At 41.7% G+C, this 20,174-nt stretch overlaps 1 pseudogene; it reads right to left on the minus strand.

Annotated features, from left to right (window-relative positions):
- Positions 1-1,058: 1,058 nt before the first annotated feature.
- LOC139377072 (pre-mRNA-processing factor 6-like) lies at positions 1,059-19,645 on the minus strand (annotated as a pseudogene).
- Between the last annotated feature and the right edge of the window lie 529 nt (positions 19,646-20,174).

Raw genomic sequence — 20,174 nt, forward strand, 5'->3', positions numbered from 1 at the left:
AGCTGTTGCTTTCCATTTTAGTCCAAAAAAAGTCATTCCGGCAATGACAGGTTACAGCGATACGCCTTGTTTCTTGGACAGGACGTGATGGTGCGATACTACAGAAAGGGAGGTTAAAGGACAAGAGGGACTGTACATGCACAAGCAGGGACCCAGTACTTACCAGATTCAAGCCCTGACATAATGTGGCGGCTTTACATTAACCAAATGCATTCCACGGAAAAAGGCACAACAATCAAGAGAGAACAGGCACAGAGAGATCCTGAGAGTGACACACAGGGAACTGTAGAGGACAGTACAGAGACCTTAGGCTGAAAGAATGTGTGGATGAATGTGCTGCTATAGCAGAAGTTATAATGTAGCAAGCACACAATGAGGATGTGCAGGAGCCTCCAGACAATCCAAGGCGCCACCAGACCGACTGGACTTATAGACAAACAAAACAAAAACCAAGACTGTTCAAGTTCAAATCAAAGATGCAAAATAACTACAGCAAGTTCTGGGAAATGTTTCAGTTGTGGTTTGGTAAAAATAACTCTGATTGTATAAGAGATGGGATGTTATGTCCTGATGTCCCCTTTAAGAACCGAGCACCCTTGGTCATGCACAGTGTTGCTCGATGTTATTCTTGTACTGACTAGCGTGAGTAAATGTGAAGCTCCAGCGACTTACTTGTATTCAGAGTCTTTCTTATCGTATCCATTAGTAATAATCCCTGACGTTTTCTCATGCTCTGTATCTTTGTCTCTCTGCAGCAGACATAATGCGCAATACATGTGGAACATCAAATCACAACATCGAATCACAATACATATAGAATCGTGAGATCCGCAATGCATGTTGTATAGGCACCTAAGTTTCGTTCTAATATTTTATTGTGAGGTCCCTGGCAATTCCAGCCCTACTACCTATGTATGGCGTACACCTCGATCGAGCAAATTAAACATTGATTTACAGAGGATTAAAAAAAAAACAACACCATGGTCAAATTGTCATATTAACAAATGTCTTAACAGCTGGTATCAGGTAACCTTTTCTCCTCTAAGCATACCCACGGGGATAAACAGTCTTTAAAAGGCATTCAAAAATATATATAGCAGCATTTTCTGATTCAATGGAGGACATGACATTTCAATAAAAATAAAGTTCAACAAAATGCCCAGTTTTTCTTCTCCTTTGCCCAACGTGCTTTCACATGCTGTAAACATTGCAAATATTCTGTACTGCTCGTGAACCATTGTCAACTCTCGTCACGCCAGGCACGTGTGTGTGTCCAAATAGACTGCTACTCTCTACGACTTTAAAAGATGAGAGAACTTGGGGTGTGTGTCCGTGGTTATTGGACAGAGGGACATGGAGTCAGAAACACAGTTTCCGTCTGTCCAGCCTATGCCTCAGAAGGCGACCTGTGTGAGGATCTCTCCTCTCTTCTTCAGCCAGTGGAGGACCTGTTTGGACTCAGCACACCACAGCTCCCGGTGACACGGCTCAGTGTTCTCACAGCGCTTATGTACTTCCTCCTGCTGCTCCTACAGGGGACAGAGATAGAGTAGAGGTGAGACACGCAAGAACACAGAGCCCGCCAAACACATGCAATTAAACTCAGCACATGCAAGCTCATTCTCACACACACACCACACAAACACCACACACGCACACACATCAAAGTCACCCACCTCGGTGCCGTGTTGCATCTCAAACTGTAGAAGAGGGCCCAGGTGTCTCCCAGGTCAATCTTCACTGTCCTCAGGAACCACTCTGGCCTTAGTAAGCTTACACTCGCTCCAGAACCCCCACACACACACACATGGGCTGTTTACTCATCAAATTCTGACTAAGATGTTGAGAGAGAAGAGATAGTGGGCATGTGTTGTACTGGTAGATTGAAAACAAGGAAGAAGGAAGGAGTTGGTAATAGTAAGGATCAGGGTTGGGGGTCAACTCCATTTCCATTCCAGTCAATTCAGTTCCAATTCCAATTCTATCCAATGCTTCTCAATTAGGAAAATGTGGAATTGCTTCCTGAATTGACTGGAATTTAAATGGAATTGATCCCAACCCTGGTAAGGATAAAGCAAGGAGGAGTTTGTCCCACTGAAGGAATGAAAGCAGAGAGAGGGAGAGTTTGACCTACTGAAGGAATGAAAGCAGAGAGAGAAGGGTTTGACCTACTGAAGGAATGAAAGCAGAGAGAGGGAGAGTTTGACCTACTGAAGAAATGAAAGCAGAGAGAGGGAGAGTTTGTCCTCCTGAAGGAATGAAAGCAGAGAGGGGGAGAGTTTGACCTACTGAAGGAATGAAAGCAGAGAGAGGGAGAGTTTGACCTACTGAAGGAATGAAAGCAGAGAGAGGGAGAGTTTGACCTACTGAAGGAATGAAAGCAGAGAGGGGGAGAGTTTGACCTACTGAAGGAATGAAAGCAGAGAGAGGGAGAGTTTGACCTACTGAAGGAATGAAAGCAGAGAGGGGGAGAGTTTGACCTACTGAAGGAATGAAAGCAGAGAGAGGGAGAGTTTGACCTACTGAAGAAATGAAAGCAGAGAGAGGGAGAGTTTGTCCTCCTGAAGGAATGAAAGCAGAGAGGGAGAGTTTGACCTACTGAAGGAATGAAAGCAGAGAGGGAGAGTTTGACCTACTGAGATAGTACAAAAGGGGAAGGATGTCATAAGTATAACAGTGAAAAGTAGAGGCAAGAGAAGGGGAGATTGAGAGAGAAAAATAACGTGTGTCGTTCTTGGCAACGTCGAGCAGGATGTGTTCACACTTCAGAGCATCAACACTCTTCGTCTTCCTCTGTGGCCGGCCCTCAAAAAACACTGCCTCAGCCCACAATATACCTACCACACACACAGAGAGACAGAGAGACAGAGAGAGAGAGAATATGAATAAAATACAATACAAACAACTTCAACCTTCTGATATCTGACTAAACTAAACAGAGCAGAGTTAGAGTAAACACAAAGGAATTCTGTTGAAGTTATTGTTCATTATATTCCCTTTATTTACATAACTTTGCCATAATTATTATTTTGGGTTGTCTGCTTACAAATACTTTTTGTATCCAAATCCGGCTTTAAACTTCTTCACAACAGTATCTCGGACCTGCCTGGTGTGTTCCTTGTTCTTCATGATGCTCTCTGCGCTTTTAACAGACCTCTGAGACTATCACAGTGCAGGTGCATTTATACGGAGACTTGATTACACACAGGTGGATTGTATTTATCATCATTAGTCATTTAGGTCAACATTGGATCATTCAGAGATCCTCACTGAACTTCTGGAGAGAGTTTGCTGCACTGCAAGTAGGGGCTGAATAATTTTGCAATTTTTCAGTTTTTGATTTGTTAAAAAGTTTGAAATATCCAATAAATGTCGTTCCACTTCATGATTGTGTCCCACTTGTTGTTGATTCTTCACAAAAAAATACAGTTTTATATCTTTATGTTTGAAGCTTGAAATGTGGCAAAAGGTCGCAAAGTTCAAGGGGGCCGAATACTTTCGCAATGCACTGTATATTAAAAAATACATTTCACTCAAACAGTGACCAAGCTAACTTGCATTAATACTGATTGGATCTAGCAGACTAAAATGACAGAGAATTGCTCTCCATAACATGTTACCTGCTGGGGCACTCCTGTAGGGCTTTAGCCATCAGTGTGTTGGCGATGTTCTTCAGCCATGTCCTGAACTCCAGTCTCACAAACTCCAACCTGACAACACAGACATAGCCTGCTTGAAGGAGTATGTCCGTGGTTGCCACGGTGCCGTGAGGTCGCCTAAAGCTTAGTGATGAAAAAAACGAAACAAATCGATGCAGTTACATTTTTTACAATATATCGTATAATGTTGACAATTTCGCAGTAATAGTTTTGCTCTGGTTGGCTGTACCTGCATAGCTTGTTCTCCATCTTCGTTATAAATAGTGAGCCAATTTGTTTTCAACACTTATTTCCATGACAGATCCAAAATAATTTTCTAAGGACTCTCTATTGTCTCTCTGCAGCAGACATATGGTGAGCAATATGTTTCCAACATCCAATGACAATACATGTAGAATCATGAAAATCCCAATACGTCACATCAGCACCCAAGTATCGTGATAATATCGCATCATGAGGTCCCTGGCAATTACCAGCCCTAGAGCTCTGTAAATATTGTACATATTTAACCTGTTAGCTCATATGCCTTTCGACTGTGATATACAGTACCAGTCAAAAGTTTGAGCACACCTACTCAATACAGGGTTTTTCTTTATTATTACAACTGTCTACATTGTAGAATAATAGTGAAGACATCAAAACTAGGAAATAACACATGTAGTAACCAAAAAAGTGTTAAATCAAAATATATTTGAGATTCTTCAAAGTAGCTACTCTTTCCTTGCCTTGATAACAGCTTTGCACACTCTTGGCATTCTCTCTCCCGGAACGCATTTCAATTAAGAGGTGTGCCTTTTTAAAAGTTCATTTGTGTAATTTCTTTCTTTCTTAATGCGTTTCAGCCAATCAGTTGTGTTGTGACAAGGTAGGGGTGCTGTACAGAAGATAGCCCTATTTGGTAAAAAAAATAGATCCATATTATGGCAAAAACAGCTCAAATAAGCAAAAAGAAACAACAGTCCATCATTACTTTAAGACATGAATGTCAGTCAGTACGGAAAATTTCAAGAACTTTGAAAGTTTCTTCAAATGCAGTCACAAAAACCATCAAGCGCTATGATAATAATAATAATAATAATATAAACTGGCTCTCATGAGGAGCGCCAGAGGAAAGGAAGACCCAGAGTTACCTCTAACGCAGAGGATAAGTTCATTAGAGAGTTAACAGCCTCAGAAATTGCAGCCCAAATAAATGCTTCACAGAGTTCAAGTAACAGACACACCTCAACATCAACTTTTCAGAGGAGATTGCGTGAATCAGGCCTTCATGGTCGAATTGCTGCAAAGAACCCACTACTAAAGGACACCAATAAGAAGAAGAGACTTGCTTGGGCCAAGAAACATGAGCAATGGACAGTAGAACGGTGGAAATCTGTCCTTTGGATCCAACCGCTGTGTCTTTGTGAGAAGCAGAGTAGGTGAACAGATGATCTCTGCATGTGTGGTTCCCACAATGGAGCATGGGGGAGGAGGTGTGATGGTGTGGGTGTGCTTTGCTGATGACACTGTCAATTATTTGTTTAGAATTCAAGGCACACTTAACCAGCATGGCTAACACAGCACAGGTTTGCCCTTAGTGGGACTATCATTTGTTTTTCAACAAGACAATGACCCAACACACACCTCCAGTCTGTGTTAGGGTATTTGACAAAGAAGGAGAGTGATGGAGTGCTGCATCAGATTACCTGGCCTCCACAATCACCTGACTTCAACCCAACTGAAATGGTTTGGGTTTGGGTTCAGTTTGACCGTAGAGTTAAGGAAAAGCAACTAACAAGTGCTCAGGATATGTGGGAACCCCTGCAAGACTGTTGGAAAAGCATTACAGGTGAATTTGTTTGAGGGAATGCCAAGAGTGTGCACTGCTGTCATCAAGGCAAAGGGTGGCTACTTTAAAGAATCTCAAATATAATATATATATTTTCATCCATGGCTAATTTCGGAAAGGGCCAATGTTAGCCACCGGAGGAAAAATACACAACGACATGCAACAATTCAAGTTGTTTCTGTCAATGACGTATTTCTTTGTGATAGGAGTGAAGCCAAATCCAAACTGGCTTCCCTTTACACTTTTTTTTGGTTTACTCAGTTTACCGCAACATTGACTGGCTAATATTTTATACTTTTCTTTTATCAAGGGAGGCCAAATGCTCCAATGCATTCAATGCTCCAGGTGACAACAATGTCATACTCTTTATGACCAGACCACATCAGATTGATACACATACAGAGACAGAGGGGCGCTGTTTCGCTGGCTCGGATGCTTTCTCCGGTGACATATACTGTATTTAGCCTCTTGAAGGACAATTATGACAACACAGACAATGACATATTTTCATTATAACATTTATTTGAATGAGTAAGTTAGTTTTATTTCATCCTTCTAGCAGACGATATAGTCCGGACAAAAGCCAGTTGATAGTTCTCAGCCAAACAGGCTAGTCATTAGTTCTATTGGGTTGTTTTTGACCTGGTTGTTCATTCTATTCATTCTACAGTATTTACAATATTGCTATGCTAAACCAATCATTGGTATGTAACTAGCTATCAGTGGTAAAATGATGACGAGAGACGAGACAAGAACTTTAAGATATAATGATTTAATAAATCATTTATACTAGGGTAGGGGGCAGCATTCGGAATTTTGGAAGAAAAGCGTGCCCAAATTAATCGGCCTGCTACTCGGGCCCAGAAGATATGATATGCATATAACTGGTAGATATGGATAGAAAACACTCTAAAGTTTCCAAAACTGAAAAAAATAGTGTCTGTGAGTATAACAGAACTGATTTGGCAGGCGATAATCTGAGAGAAATCCATTCAGGAATTAGTTTTTTGTTTTTGTTTTGTAGGTTTCTATTCAATGCCATTACAATATCCATTGACGTAGGACTCGATTTGCAGATCCTATGCCTTCCACTAGATGTCAACAGTCTTTAGAAATTGTTTCAGGCTTGTAATTCTGATAAATGAGGGAGTAAGACCAGTCTGAATGAGTGGACCCTGACGTGTCACAGAGCTTTTTCATGCGCAATCCCAAGAGAGTGCATTTCTTGTTTACCTTTTATATTGACGATGTTATTGTCCGGTTGAAATATTATAGATGATTTAGGCTAAAAACAACCTGAGGATTGAATATAAACATTGTTTGACATGTTTCTATGAACTTTACGGATACAATTTGGATGTTTTGACTGCGTTTGAGCCTGTGGATTACTGAAGAAAACGTGCAAACAAACTGAGGTTTTTGAATATAAAGAGACTTTATTGAACAAAAGGAACATTCTGATTGCCACCATATGAAGATCATCAAAGGTAAGGGATTAATTTTATCTCTGTTTCTGAGTTTTATAACGCTTCTGCTTGGCTGGTTACTGTCTGTAATAATTTGTCAACTGGGCTAGGTATGCTTTCGCCGAAAAGCATTTTATAAATCTGACACCGTGGTTGGATTAACAAGAAGTTAATCTTTAACTCTTTAAACTATGTAACATATGTTTTGTTTTCTGAATTTTTAAAATGAGCATTTCTGTAATTGAATTTGGCGCTCTGCAATCTCACTGGATGTTGGCCAGATGGGACGCTAGCGTCCCACATACCCTAGAGAGGTTAACAAAAATATAAACACAACATGTAAAGTGTTAGACCCATTTTTCATGAGCTGAAATAAAAGATCCCAGAAATTTTCCACACAAACAAATAAGCTTATTTCTCTCATTTTGAGCACACAATTGTTTACGTCCCTGTTAGCATTTATCATTTGCCAAGATAACCCATCCACCTGACAGGTGTGGCATACTGTATCAAGAAGCTGTTTAAACAGCATGTCCCCACCTTGTGGGACAACAAGAGGCCACTCTAAAATTTGCAGTTTTGCCACAGATGTCTCAAGTTTTGAGGGAGCGTGGAATTGAAATGTTGACTGCGGGAATGCCCAACATAGCTGTTGACAGAGAATTGAATGTTCATTTCTCTAACATAAGCCGCCTACAACATCATTTTAGAGAATTTGGCAGTACATCCAACCAGCCTCACAACTGCACAGTAGTGTAAATTACTTCAGTAAAAATACTTGAAAGTACTACTTAAGTGCTCCCGAGTGACACAGCAGTCTAAGGAGTATTTCTCCTGTCTTATCCGGTGTCCTGTGTGAATTTAAGTATGCGCTCTCTAATTCGCTTTCTCTCTCTCTCTCTCTCTCTCTCTCTCTCTCTCTTTTCTCGGAGGACCTGAGCCCTAGGACCATGCCTCAGGACTACCTGGCCTGATGACTCCTTGTTGTCCCCAGTCCACCTGGTTGTGCTGCTGCTCCAGTTTCAACTGTTCTGCCTGCGGCTATGGAACCCTGACCTGTTTATTGGATGTACTACCTGTCCCAGACATGCTGTTTTCAACTCTCCAGAGACAGCAGGAGCAGTAGAGATACTCTGAATGATCGGCTAGGAAAAGCCAACTGACATTTCTCCTGAGGTGCTGACTATGATTATTATTATTTGACCCTGCTGGTCATCTATGAACATTTAAACATCTTGGCCATGTTCTGTTATAATCTCCACCCGGCATGGCCAGAAGAGGACTGGCCACCCCTCATAGCCTGGTTCCTCTCTAGGTTTCTTCCTAGATTCTGGACTTTCTAGGGAGTTTTTCCTAACCACTGTGTTTCAGCTGCAATGCCTGCTGTTTGGAGTTGTAGACTGGGTTTCTGTACAGAACTTTGTGACATCAGCTGATGTAAGAAGGGCTTTATCAATACATTTGCTTGATTGAGGATAAGGCACAGCATTTCAGTGTTAGAGGCGTCACTACAGACCCTGGTTCAATCCCGGGCTGTATCACAACCAGCCGTGATCTGGAGTCTCATAGGGAGGCGCACAATTGGCCCAGCGTAGTCCGGGTTAGGGTTTGGCCAGAGTAGGCCTTCTTTGTAAAATAAGAATTTGTACTTAAATTAAAAATACATTAAAAAAATAGTTTAGTTTAGTTTTTGTCAACTTTTACTTTACTATATTCCTAAAGAATATAATGTACTTTTCACTGCATACATTTTCCCTGACACCCAAAAAGTATTCATTACATTTTGAATGCTTGGCAGGGTAGGGAAATTGTTAAATTCACGCCCTTATTAAGAGAACATCCCTGGTCATCCCTACTGCCTTTGATCTGGCAGACTCAGTAAACACAAATGCTTCATTTGTAAATTGTGTCTGGCTATCTGTAAAAAAAACAATAAACAAGGATTTTGAAATTATTTTCCCTTTTACGTTTAATACTTAAGTATAGTTTAGCAATTACATTTACTTTTGATACTTAAGAATATTTAAAATACTACTCAAGTAGTATTTTACTGGGTGACTTTCACTTTTACTTGAGTCATTTTCTATTAAGGTATCTTTACTTTTACTCAATTATGACAATTAGGTATTTTTCCCACCGCTGTGACAACAGACCACGTGTAACCAAGCCAGGACCTCCACATCCGGCTTCTTCACCTGCGGGATCGTCTGAGCAGCTGAAATGACAGACAACTATGTGCGTTTACCTCTGTTTCTAACATTCAGGAGATAGAGGTGCTCGAAGTTGACCCATGTTGCATTGGTCTGTGAGCTTGAGTGGCTGTGCTAAAGCACTAGCCTATGTCAATCCCCCATAGTACAAAACTTACTAATAAATATTCCAAACATACTTTGGACAGTTTAGCTTAAAATGTTGATAAACTATTAGGCTATTTCTTCACGTTATAAGCGCAGCTATGCGCACACGGCAGTAGGCTATAAGCGTGAATGTTTCAAAATGTAATCAATTAGGTGGAAAACACTCAAAAGTGAAGGCAAATGCGATTATGCATGCAATGCATATTTATGGTGAAATGATCTTCCCCAAACTTGAAACTGCCTACAGTATGTATGCCAGTTAGGCTCTAAAGTGGTTATAAAGCGGATTAATGTGCTTCATTTATAGGAATTATTTGGCCACTTTAGTTGTGATACAAACCTTAAGAAAACATATATACTATGGGCTAGGCTACATGAGGTGTGCAACTATGATTTGAAAAAGTCGCAAAAACAGGCATGTGCTATTCCTTCCCTTACTGCACAAGCTGAGTATCATCAAGGAAAAGGGTATCTACTTTGGTATAATCTAAAACATATTTTGATTTGTTTAACACTTTTTTGGTTACTACTTGATTCCACGTGTGTTATTTCATAGTTTTTATGTCTTCACTATTATTCTACAATGTAGAAAATAGTAACAATAAAGAAAAACCCTTGAACGAGTGTGAAATTAGTGTGAAATTAGTTTTGACGTCAATTGGACCATTACCATTATCATGCAACTGGGAAAAAGATGTGTCAACTATGCACTTTAATAGCGAATGGAGGACGCTTTTCCTGTGGTTCATTTTCATGCCAGCCAAGTAGGTTATACTCCTGTTGTAAAGCAAAGCAATGTACTTAATATTAGGACAGTTGATAAATAGTAGGCCCAGTCTACAGAAAGCTGATGGGATCCTCCTCTTTTTAATAGAGGCCATCAAAACTCTCTGCATTTGCATTGAATATACAAATGTTGCACAACATGAACTCATGGGCTCTCATGAAGTGTTTAATTAGATTTTCCATTACATTTGCATTGATATCAGAGTGATTAGAGGGACAATAGAGTGCTATTTTGAACAACAGTTAAACATTTAACTAATATAAGACAAAGGAAGATTCCAAATCTAGCCGATGGGCAGAGCTCAAAGAAGTAGGCCAGTGTTTTTGAAAGATGGGCCCAGATTTCAGATTGCCGCATAAAAGAACGCAGTGAGCAAAGTGAAGCTGTGTCATTTGTGGTATTTCCAACACAGGTGTGGAGGGTCACCTCCTTGTGAGAATAATCAAAGTGAACTGCCTGGATAGCTACACAGGTAGTTCTCCTCAAAGTCAATATGCACAATGATCTCCACTTTCCCCAGATTCTCTTTTAATTCTCTCAGTTTGGAGTATTGGTGTCGAATGTTGTACACGTTTTTCCCCAACTACTCTTTCAATCTTTTGCAGAAGTCCTCCAGTAGAATCTGCAGTGTGCCACACACCTTTTCATTTACTGTCAAATGTACAGTGAACTTCTCCATGTTTACCTCTTTGTTTGTATTCTCCCTCTCTTCAGCTTTGTTTTTCCACTCAAACCACCAGCATCAAAGACAGATGTTTGAAGCTCTTTTGCTTGGCAAAGGGAGCACTCTGTGTACATGCACTCTTTCTCCAGTTTCTCACAGCACAAAGACTCAGTAAGGTTCTCAATGTTGCTGTAGCTGATTACTTTGTGAGACTGCAGTTTGTCCGCCATTAAATGGAGGTTGGCGTGGGTTTTGCAGAGGCATGTGTCCCTATCCTGGACTGTTGGCATGACAACCCAAAAAGGATGTATTTTGCAGAATTCATAGTAGGACATTTTTATCTGAGAATATTCCCTCTAACTTCTGACAAAGTTTCCGAATTTGCCATTCAAGAAACGTTTCTGCTTTTTCTTCTTGTTTCTCATTAGGATGTTCTTTTTCTATGTTGTTGCTCTACTGTTGTCATCACGTTCATAGAATCTTGTCACGCCCTGACCTTAGAGAGCTTTTTATTCTCTAATTTCAAATCAAATTAAATCACATTTTATTTGTCACATACACATGGTGAGCAGATGTTAGTGCGAGTGTAGCGAAATGCTTGTGCTTCTAGTTCCGACAATGCAGTAATAACCAACGAGTAATCTGGCCTCTCTGGCCTTCTCTCCCCTCCTCTCCCCCTGGTTGTAGGCCTCTCTGGCCTTCTCTCCCCTCCTCTCCCACTGTCTGTAGGCCTCCCTGGCCTTCTCTCCCCTTCTCTCCCCCTGGTTGTAGGCCTCCCTGGCCTTCTCATTGTGCTCAGACTGCTCCTCCTTAGTGTTTCAGAGCCTCGGTATATGCTTTGATGTTCCCCAACACCCACTCCAGCCTCACTTCATAAACACCAACATAGGGACAAACACACACACACTTTACATTCACTTTTCATCTTAGTCATGACATTAGAACACTCATCCTCAGAAAAAACATTTCATTATGAATAAAAGCATGCAAGGAAATAACATTAAAAAAGTAGGCAGTGTAAAGACAACCATTTTTAAAAAGTAATGAACCTTTCTCGCGTGGAACCCCTCGACAACAATCCTCTGAAAAGGCAGCGCGAAATGCCAAAATATATTTTAGAAATATGTAACTTTCACACATTAACAAGTCCATTACAGCAAATTAAAGATAAACATCTTAATCTACCCATCGTGTCCGATTTAAAAAATGCTTTACAGCTAAAGCACAACATACCTTTAGGTCATAGCCAAGTCGAAAAAACACACAGCCATTTTTTCCAGCCTAAGATAGGAGTCACAATAAGCAGAAATATAGCTAAAATTAATCACTAACCTTTGATGATCTTCATCAGATGACACTCATAGGGCATCATGTTACACAATATATGTATGTTTTGTTCGATAATGTGCATATTTATATCCAAAATCTCAGTTTACATTGGCGCATTACGTGCAGTAATGTTTTGATTCCAAAACATCTGGTGATTTTGTTATTCACAGAATTAAAGATAGACTTCTCCTTAATGAAACCGCTGTGTCAGATTTCAAAAAAACTTTACGGAGAAAGCATAGAACCACGCTCAAAGCCCAGTCCAGCCAGAGAAATATAAATTTTGGAGTCAACAGAAGTTAGAAATAACACCATAAATATTCCCTTACCTTTGATGATCTTCATAAAAAGGCACTCCCAGGAATCCCAGTTCAACAATAATTACTGATTTGTTCCATAAAGTTCCATAATTTATGTCCAAATATCCACTTGTTGTTAGCGTGTTCAGCCCAGTAATCCATCTTCATGAGGCGTGAGCATTTCATCCAGGCAAAAACTCGAAAAGTTCCGTTACAGTCCTATAGAAACATGTCAAACGATGTATGGAATCAATCGTTAGGATGTTTTTAACATAAAACATCAATAATATTCCAACCGGAGAATTCCTCTGTCTTCAGAAAAGGCACTGGAACACGAGGTAACTCTGTTGGGAACGCGCGTCATGAGACCAAGGCTCTCTGCCAGACCACTGACTCAGAGGTCTCATGAGCTCCTCCTTTATAGTAGAATCCTCATTCAAGTTTCAAAAGACGGTTGACATCTAGTGGAAGCCATAGGAGGTGCAACCTCATCCATATCTCAATGTGTAGGCCAAGCTTTGAAAAACTACAAACCTCAGATGTCCCACTTCCTGGTTTGATTTTTCTCAGGTTTTTGCCAGCCATATGAGTTCTGTTATACTCATAGATATCATTCAAACAGCTTTAGAAACTTCAGAGTGTTTTCTATCCAATACTACTAATAGTATGCATATATTAGCATCTGGGACAGAGTAGGAGGAAGTTCACTAGGGGCACGCTATTCATCCAAAAGTGAAAATGCTGCCCCCTATCCCAAAAAGGTTAATGGCATGTTTCAAAGTTGCAAGTGCTAACATCCTCAGGCATAGCCTCAGTCCTTGACAGTTTCTGCTGACTACAGCAGCGAATCTCAGTTTTTCTTGCCAAACAAGGGCATTGATCGATTTCCTGGTAACAGACAGCACTATGGTGGTTTGCTATCTAGTTATGAATCTAGCAAGCCTGGGCATGGGTGTATGGAGAAGACTGCTAATGTATAACGCCCCATTAACTTCATATAATACTTCCTCTCTGAGGTCAGGTCCATCTCACCCTTACCAATTCCTGCTGTTCTGCCTGACTAAGAGGCAACCCCTACACACCTAATACAGCCACCAGCTTCCAGATTGAAATTGACCTTTTATAGTAAATTACTGAGAAAACTGTGTACGCGGTTATAGGCCTACAGTATATTATTTATATCTCCCAGTGGGCCCTTCTGACAAGCCAAATTATCCCCTTGGGGCCCTCAATCTCTTCTTTAACTCCCCACCGCCACTGATGTTGTGCAAACTAAGATGGATGACTAAGGGGACTCGCTCTGATTAACCTTGCTGTATCAATAGTGGAGTCTTGGCTAAGGCTAACAGTTAAAGGTTATAGTTACATACAGTGTAGTAGCAGGACATTCCCCCCCCACTCAACTCAAATCCCTGTCATCTCTCACACATGTGAATATGCACACACCATCTTTTATATCTTCCATCACACACCCAACCACATCCACCCACACTCACCCTGGAAGTAGGAGCACTGCTACATCCTTGGCCAATAGCCGACAGGCTTCATTTTCATTATTCCCAGACTCCAGCTTCACAGCAGCCAACCATATCTCTTCACTGTTAGGGTTAGCCTGGACACAAAGGGAGAAAGGTGTTTTGCTTGTATCAAATCTTGGTTTGCACTTTGCTGTGTACCCTATTGTTAAGAAAGAAAGATAACATTGGAATAAGCATGTTTACTCAAGCTAGCAAGCTCATTGTTCCTCTCTCACCTGGAAGGCCAGAGCCAGAATGCTGCAAGCAGCAGGCACGTTCTCAGCCAGCCACTTGGACTTGGTCCCCAACAGCCACAGGACGTCAGCTTTGGGACAGTGAGCCACCACCCTCTGCAGCCTCCAGAGACTCTCTGGGATGGGGGGTAACAAGGAGGGATGGAGGAGAAGTAAGAGGGTGAGGTATGGAGAGATAGAAAGGAAGTGAAATGAGAGGGAGATGTGGGGAAAGATAGAGGGAGGAGTGACGAAAGGGGGAAGAGGGAGAGATTTAATAAGTAATTGAGAGAGTATGAGAGGAAAGAGAGGCTTGAAAAGTGATTGATCACAACTAACCAAATGGCATCATTAAGAGGGTGAATATAATCACTATTATACATTAAGACAAGACGGACTCCAAGAAAAGCGACCAATCAAATTAATTGGCTTCTATTGAGTCACCTGCCAATGAAAAATTGCCACAGTGAAGATATCCACTCTGAAATATTCTAGTTTACAATGCACGTAGTCATTTGATTCAACTTCTGCTTTCACACACACACACACACACACACACACACACACACACACACACACACACACACACACACACACACACACACACACACACGCGCGCGCGTGCACACACACACACACACACACACCTGGTGCCATGGTTCTTTTCGAAGTAAGATGACCTGAGCCAGACACTCATTTTTCTGAGGAACATCTGCAGGGCGTGGGCATAGATGGCACGGGCACACTTCAGTACCCATGGGACACACACTGAAACACAACAACAGTCACATTACACACACCAACACCCCGTGGGAGACACTGAAATAAAAACGAATTACAAATAATGTATCAAACTGTGGATATACCAAATGTTCCTAATGTAATCTGAGTATTGGGCATTTGGTACATTTGGGTAGTGAGAGGTTGCAGGTATATGGTCATCATTCTTACGCTCTCTGCATCCTCCATCCAGGTGTGTTTACAGCTCTCCTCCTCGATGCCGATACCCGGATCACCGCCTGGCACGTTGCTTGCCTTGTCACACTCAACCCAAGAATACATTAGCTGATGGTAATAGTGCTCACTGTTGAGCCTAGTGAAGAAGAGAGAGAACTTGTGACCCGTGCCTAGTACAGTCGTGCAGGCCAGTGGAATGGTGGAGCCACTTGAGTGAAGAGGCCTACAAAACAACAGAATGAATCATGTGGAAACATCATGTCCCTATCCTCTTACAATCACAAGCATTAAATCATCTCTGATTTATGGGTGGGTAGACGCTGTGCTGGGGGAAATTATGACATGATCTTTTCTCTTTTGAGATGGATCAAGCCAGTGTTTGATCTTGCTCTGCAGTGCCATCTCCCTGTGCTTAATGTTTCCCCCTGTGCTCTCCAATAAACTGTAACTCCCATCCCTGTGCCAGAGAACAGTAGATGGCCACTGTACATCCACTTTACTTTAGAGCCATGAAAAGTCAGAGGGAAAAGAATAATAAGTGAAAAAAGGAAAGGAATTAGAGAGATAATTGTGGTCAAAGGCCTAGTTGTGAAACAGTAAGTGCAAGTTGAGGTGAATTGCACTGAACTACACAGAGATCAGTAAGACATCAGTCACTGACCTGCACACACACGCAGGTCAGTGTTTAAGTGCAGTCTGCTGCTGCTTGTTATGTGCTACAGAGATAAAATAAGATAGAGGAAACAATTGTGCCATATTACTCTGGCATGCCAGCACCTCTGAAGAGAGGGAGTGGCCGTAGTATCATTTTACATAGTGGAGTCAAGGGCAACGCAGAAAACATTTGGGTAAAAGGTGAAGAGAATTAGACTGAATTAGAGGTTTTGAAAATGCTGGGTTGCAGCAGAAGGCTTTTGGATTATGGCTGCTCAAGAATGTTTGGTTTATTCAGTGGGTCACAGGAAAATACCAAGAGCTGGAAGTGGACCACACAGAACTTTGGAGCACACCTGTGTTTCCTGCTCTAGATTCTCACCACTATACACTGTTCTCTTCTCCACCATTTGAGTGTTCTCTTTGGCCTCCTCCAACTTGGCGGCAGTGATCCATATGTGACAGTCCATAGGGATGTTTATCCTAGGCCCTGTTCACGACACGTCTGTTCACGACACGTCTAGCGTTCTCATACATTCCAACCTCGCCAGCCACAGCTCCACAGCAGTCTTCCACAGATACATTCTCCAGAGCTGTTACACACGTACTGTGTACCATGTGTATCCTGTGCCAAACAGGCAGGCCAGTGGAATGCAAGTGCCACTTGAGTGAAGAGGCCTATAAAATAAAACTACAGCTCTATATGGATACACTATGTCCCCAGTCTTCTTACAAAACACGACCAGGGCTCCTCTACCATTTAAAGATGGATCTCTTCAATAATCTCTGATTTATGAGTGGGTAGACCTTTAAATAGACTGTCCTGGGGGACATTATGATATGACCTTGTCTCTTTTAAGCTGGATCAAGTCAGTGTTTATTTCAGCTCTGCAGTGCCTACTCCCTGTACTTGACTTGACACACATCGCTGCAGAAACACTTTATTTCGTAATGTAATCATGGCAATTGCCATGGTAATATCAACACATTGCCTATTAGCCTGGAGAGGCACACTGTGATGGAGAAATACAGAAGGCTTTTTTCTTTCTTTGGTGAAATACAGTCAGACAGAAAGAGGGAAGCCCAGACATGTATGTAGGCTGCTAACACCTTCATATTATGCATAACATCCATCTCTGTCACAGAGGAATGCTGCTGGGAACTGCACTGTGTAATGGATCAGGGCTTACACGGCATTGACACCATGACGGGGTGTACATAGGGGGGGGGGGGTCAAACACTACAAGTGTCATTTGGGATAAGAAACAAATTGAACTGGAGCGATGGTTTGTGGAACTATTTATTTCCCTCTTCTCTCAGTCTTCCTTTCCTTCTATCGATAGTCCAAGCTCAACAGCAGACAATAAGCTCTCAGTCGCACTGCAGAATTAGACGCTTTTCCACTTTTCTCCAAACGACATATTTCAAAGTTACAAAATCAAGTGCCTATTACTGGGATTGAACACAGAAACCCTCGGGGCCGGAGCTCATGGCTTACGCCCATCAGCCATCCCCATCCACAACGCCCGAGCAAAACCCAAGAATACAGTACTTGATGGTAATAGTGCTCACTGTTGACCCTAATGGCGAAGTCCTGTACACATCCCTCACGAGCTCCGGAACTTTACGGTTGTAAAGTCATTTATTCAGAATGGGTTGAGAGATTCTCTGGTACTTTACGGTTGTAAAGTCGTTCATTCAGAATGGGTTGAGATTCTCTGGTACTTTACGGTTGTAAAGTCATTCATTCAGAATGGGTTAAGAGATTCTCTGGTACTTTACGGTTGTAAAGTCGTTCATTCAGAATGGGTTAAGAGATTCTCTGGTACTTTACGGTTGTAAAGTCGTTCATTCAGAATGGGTTAAGAGATTCTCTGGTACTTTACGGTTGTAAAGTTGTTCATTCAGAATGGGTTAAGAGATTCTCTGGTACTTTGCGGTTGTAAAGTCATTAATTCAGAATGGGTTAAGAGATTCTCTGGTACTTTACGGTTGTAAAGTCATTCATTCAGAATGGGTTGAGAGATTCTCTGGTACTTTACGGTTGTAAAGTCATTCATTCAGAATGGGTTATGAGATTCTCTGGTACTTTACGGTTGTAAAGTCGTTCATTCAGAATGGGTTAAGAGATTCTCTGGTACTTTTGTATACTTTTTAGCCTGTAGTTCTGAAAGTAGTGCTCATGAGTCCCTGAAAATTGCATATTTTGTGCATATATGTGCATCACGTCATCGTTCTCTTGCTCTGCTGTGTGTTCATCTAGCTAGCGGTCACTCAAATGGCGGGGGGCTGAAGTTCATTGGCCGAAACTCAAATTGCTAGGGGGCTGGCCCACATGGAGAAAAATGTAGGGAGAATTGCAGCACACAGCTTCCAGAAAACAGACACTTTCAAACTAGGGATTTTGTGGCTAATTGAGTGTGAACTACACATTGACACATCCAGCCCAAAGCTGGAGGTTTGAAAAAGACTTACACTGTTGCCGAAGTTCCAGGCGACTAAAATCCTGTCTTTAATGATTAAAGTTTTTCGATAGGGCTAAAACAGAAATACAGCTTCATGGTTTAAGTTGAGCTATTTATTAAGACTCGCCTTGATAACTCACGGATACTGCAGCTCCACAGACCATTGGTTCAATCTGGGCACTCATCATGAGTTGTTTTTTATTGTTGCCTCTAGTGGTTTTAATGCCAAATTTGACTTGAATCTGGAGTGATCTCTCTGGACAGGTGTGAGAAACTGGTTTGCATCATTGTAGCTTTGACAGGGCACAGACAGTCACTCACCCTTCCTGAGGACACGTTTCTTGGCCCTGACATCGGTCTCCAGCACAGCAGCTCTGATGTAGATGCGTACAGACGTGGGGAGGTGACACAACGCCTAGGCCACCACGGCCTTGGCTGTGTCTCCTAGCTCCAGCCTGGCAGACTCCAGCCACACATCCTCACTCTGGGGACAAAACACACACATTAATCTCACACACACAGCCTGGACCATCACTGACTTGGTTGAGTCAAGTCATGTTTATTTGTCATATGCACATGATACACTATACAATGAAATGCTTACTTGGAGATTCACTCTTGACAATGCTGCTGATTCACATCAATTAGTCACACCACCAATGAGGTAAAGCAGTTTAGACCGATAATCTAACGCAGGGTAGTCAGGCCAGCCCACCCCTAATGTCTGTAGATCTAACCAGACCAGCGCTGACACTGACTGGTGGAGAAACTGAAGGCCTCATTTCATCTCATACACCAACCAAAATATACAGATACACACCATGGGAAGTCAGAAGTGTATTTCAAAAAGCTACTATACATTGTGTGCGTGCGCATGTTACCTTGGGACACATATTGATGCCCTTCATGATGAGGTTCCTGGTCATCTGTAGTTTACCAGTCTCCTCCTCTAGCCTGGCCAAGGTGATCCAGGTGGTGGTGGTGGGGGGGGGGGCTTCTTAATGTCAATACACACACACAAACACACACAAAAAGACAGTCAACAATACAGACAGAGATACAGATACGCAACAAATGTGTGTCCAAATGTGTGTGTGTGTGCTTATTCTCCGGGGCTACTCCCCTGATGTCTCCTCCGTGTGTGGGGATCATAGAGTTGAGGTCTGTGAGGTAACCTTTAGGATCCACCACCGTCTGTCCACTCACTGAGTCAGACACCTGAGAGGGGAGAGATGGAGAGAAGATCAGCACAAATACACATACCAGGAAAAGTGCTTACTGGAAACCTTTGATATCATCTGATAGCATTTGATAGCAGCTGACCAGTCCCTACCATAGCATATAGGTTGGTTCATAACAGTCAAACTAGACACAAGCTTTTAAGTCAGTAGGTCTAAGTGGTGTGTTACGTCGCTGAGCCTCATGTCCATCAAATACCTCCATCAAAACATGAAATACAAGGCACAAATCAACATCCTCCATCAAAACATGAAATACATGAGACAAATCATCTACCTCCATCAAAACATGAAATACATGGCACAAATCAACTCCCTCCATCAAAACATGAAATACATGACACAAATCAACATCCTCCATCAAAACATGAAATACATGACACAAATCAACATCCTCCATCAAAACATGAAATACATGACACAAATCAACAACCTCCATCAAAACATGAAATACATGACACAAATCAACATCCTCCATCAAAACATGAAATACATGACACAACTCAACTACCTCCATCAAAACATGAAATAAATGACACAAATCAACTCCCTCCATCAAAACATGAAGTACATGACACAAATCAACATCCTCCATCAAAACATGAAATACATGACACATATCAACATCCTCCATCAAAACATGAAATACATGACACAAATCAACTCCCTCCATCAAAACATGAAATACATGACACAAATCAACATCCTCCATCAAAACATG

Source organism: Oncorhynchus clarkii, chromosome 20 (genome assembly GCF_045791955.1).
Source record: "Oncorhynchus clarkii lewisi isolate Uvic-CL-2024 chromosome 20, UVic_Ocla_1.0, whole genome shotgun sequence".
In the NCBI taxonomy this organism is placed as follows: domain Eukaryota; kingdom Metazoa; phylum Chordata; class Actinopteri; order Salmoniformes; family Salmonidae; genus Oncorhynchus; species Oncorhynchus clarkii.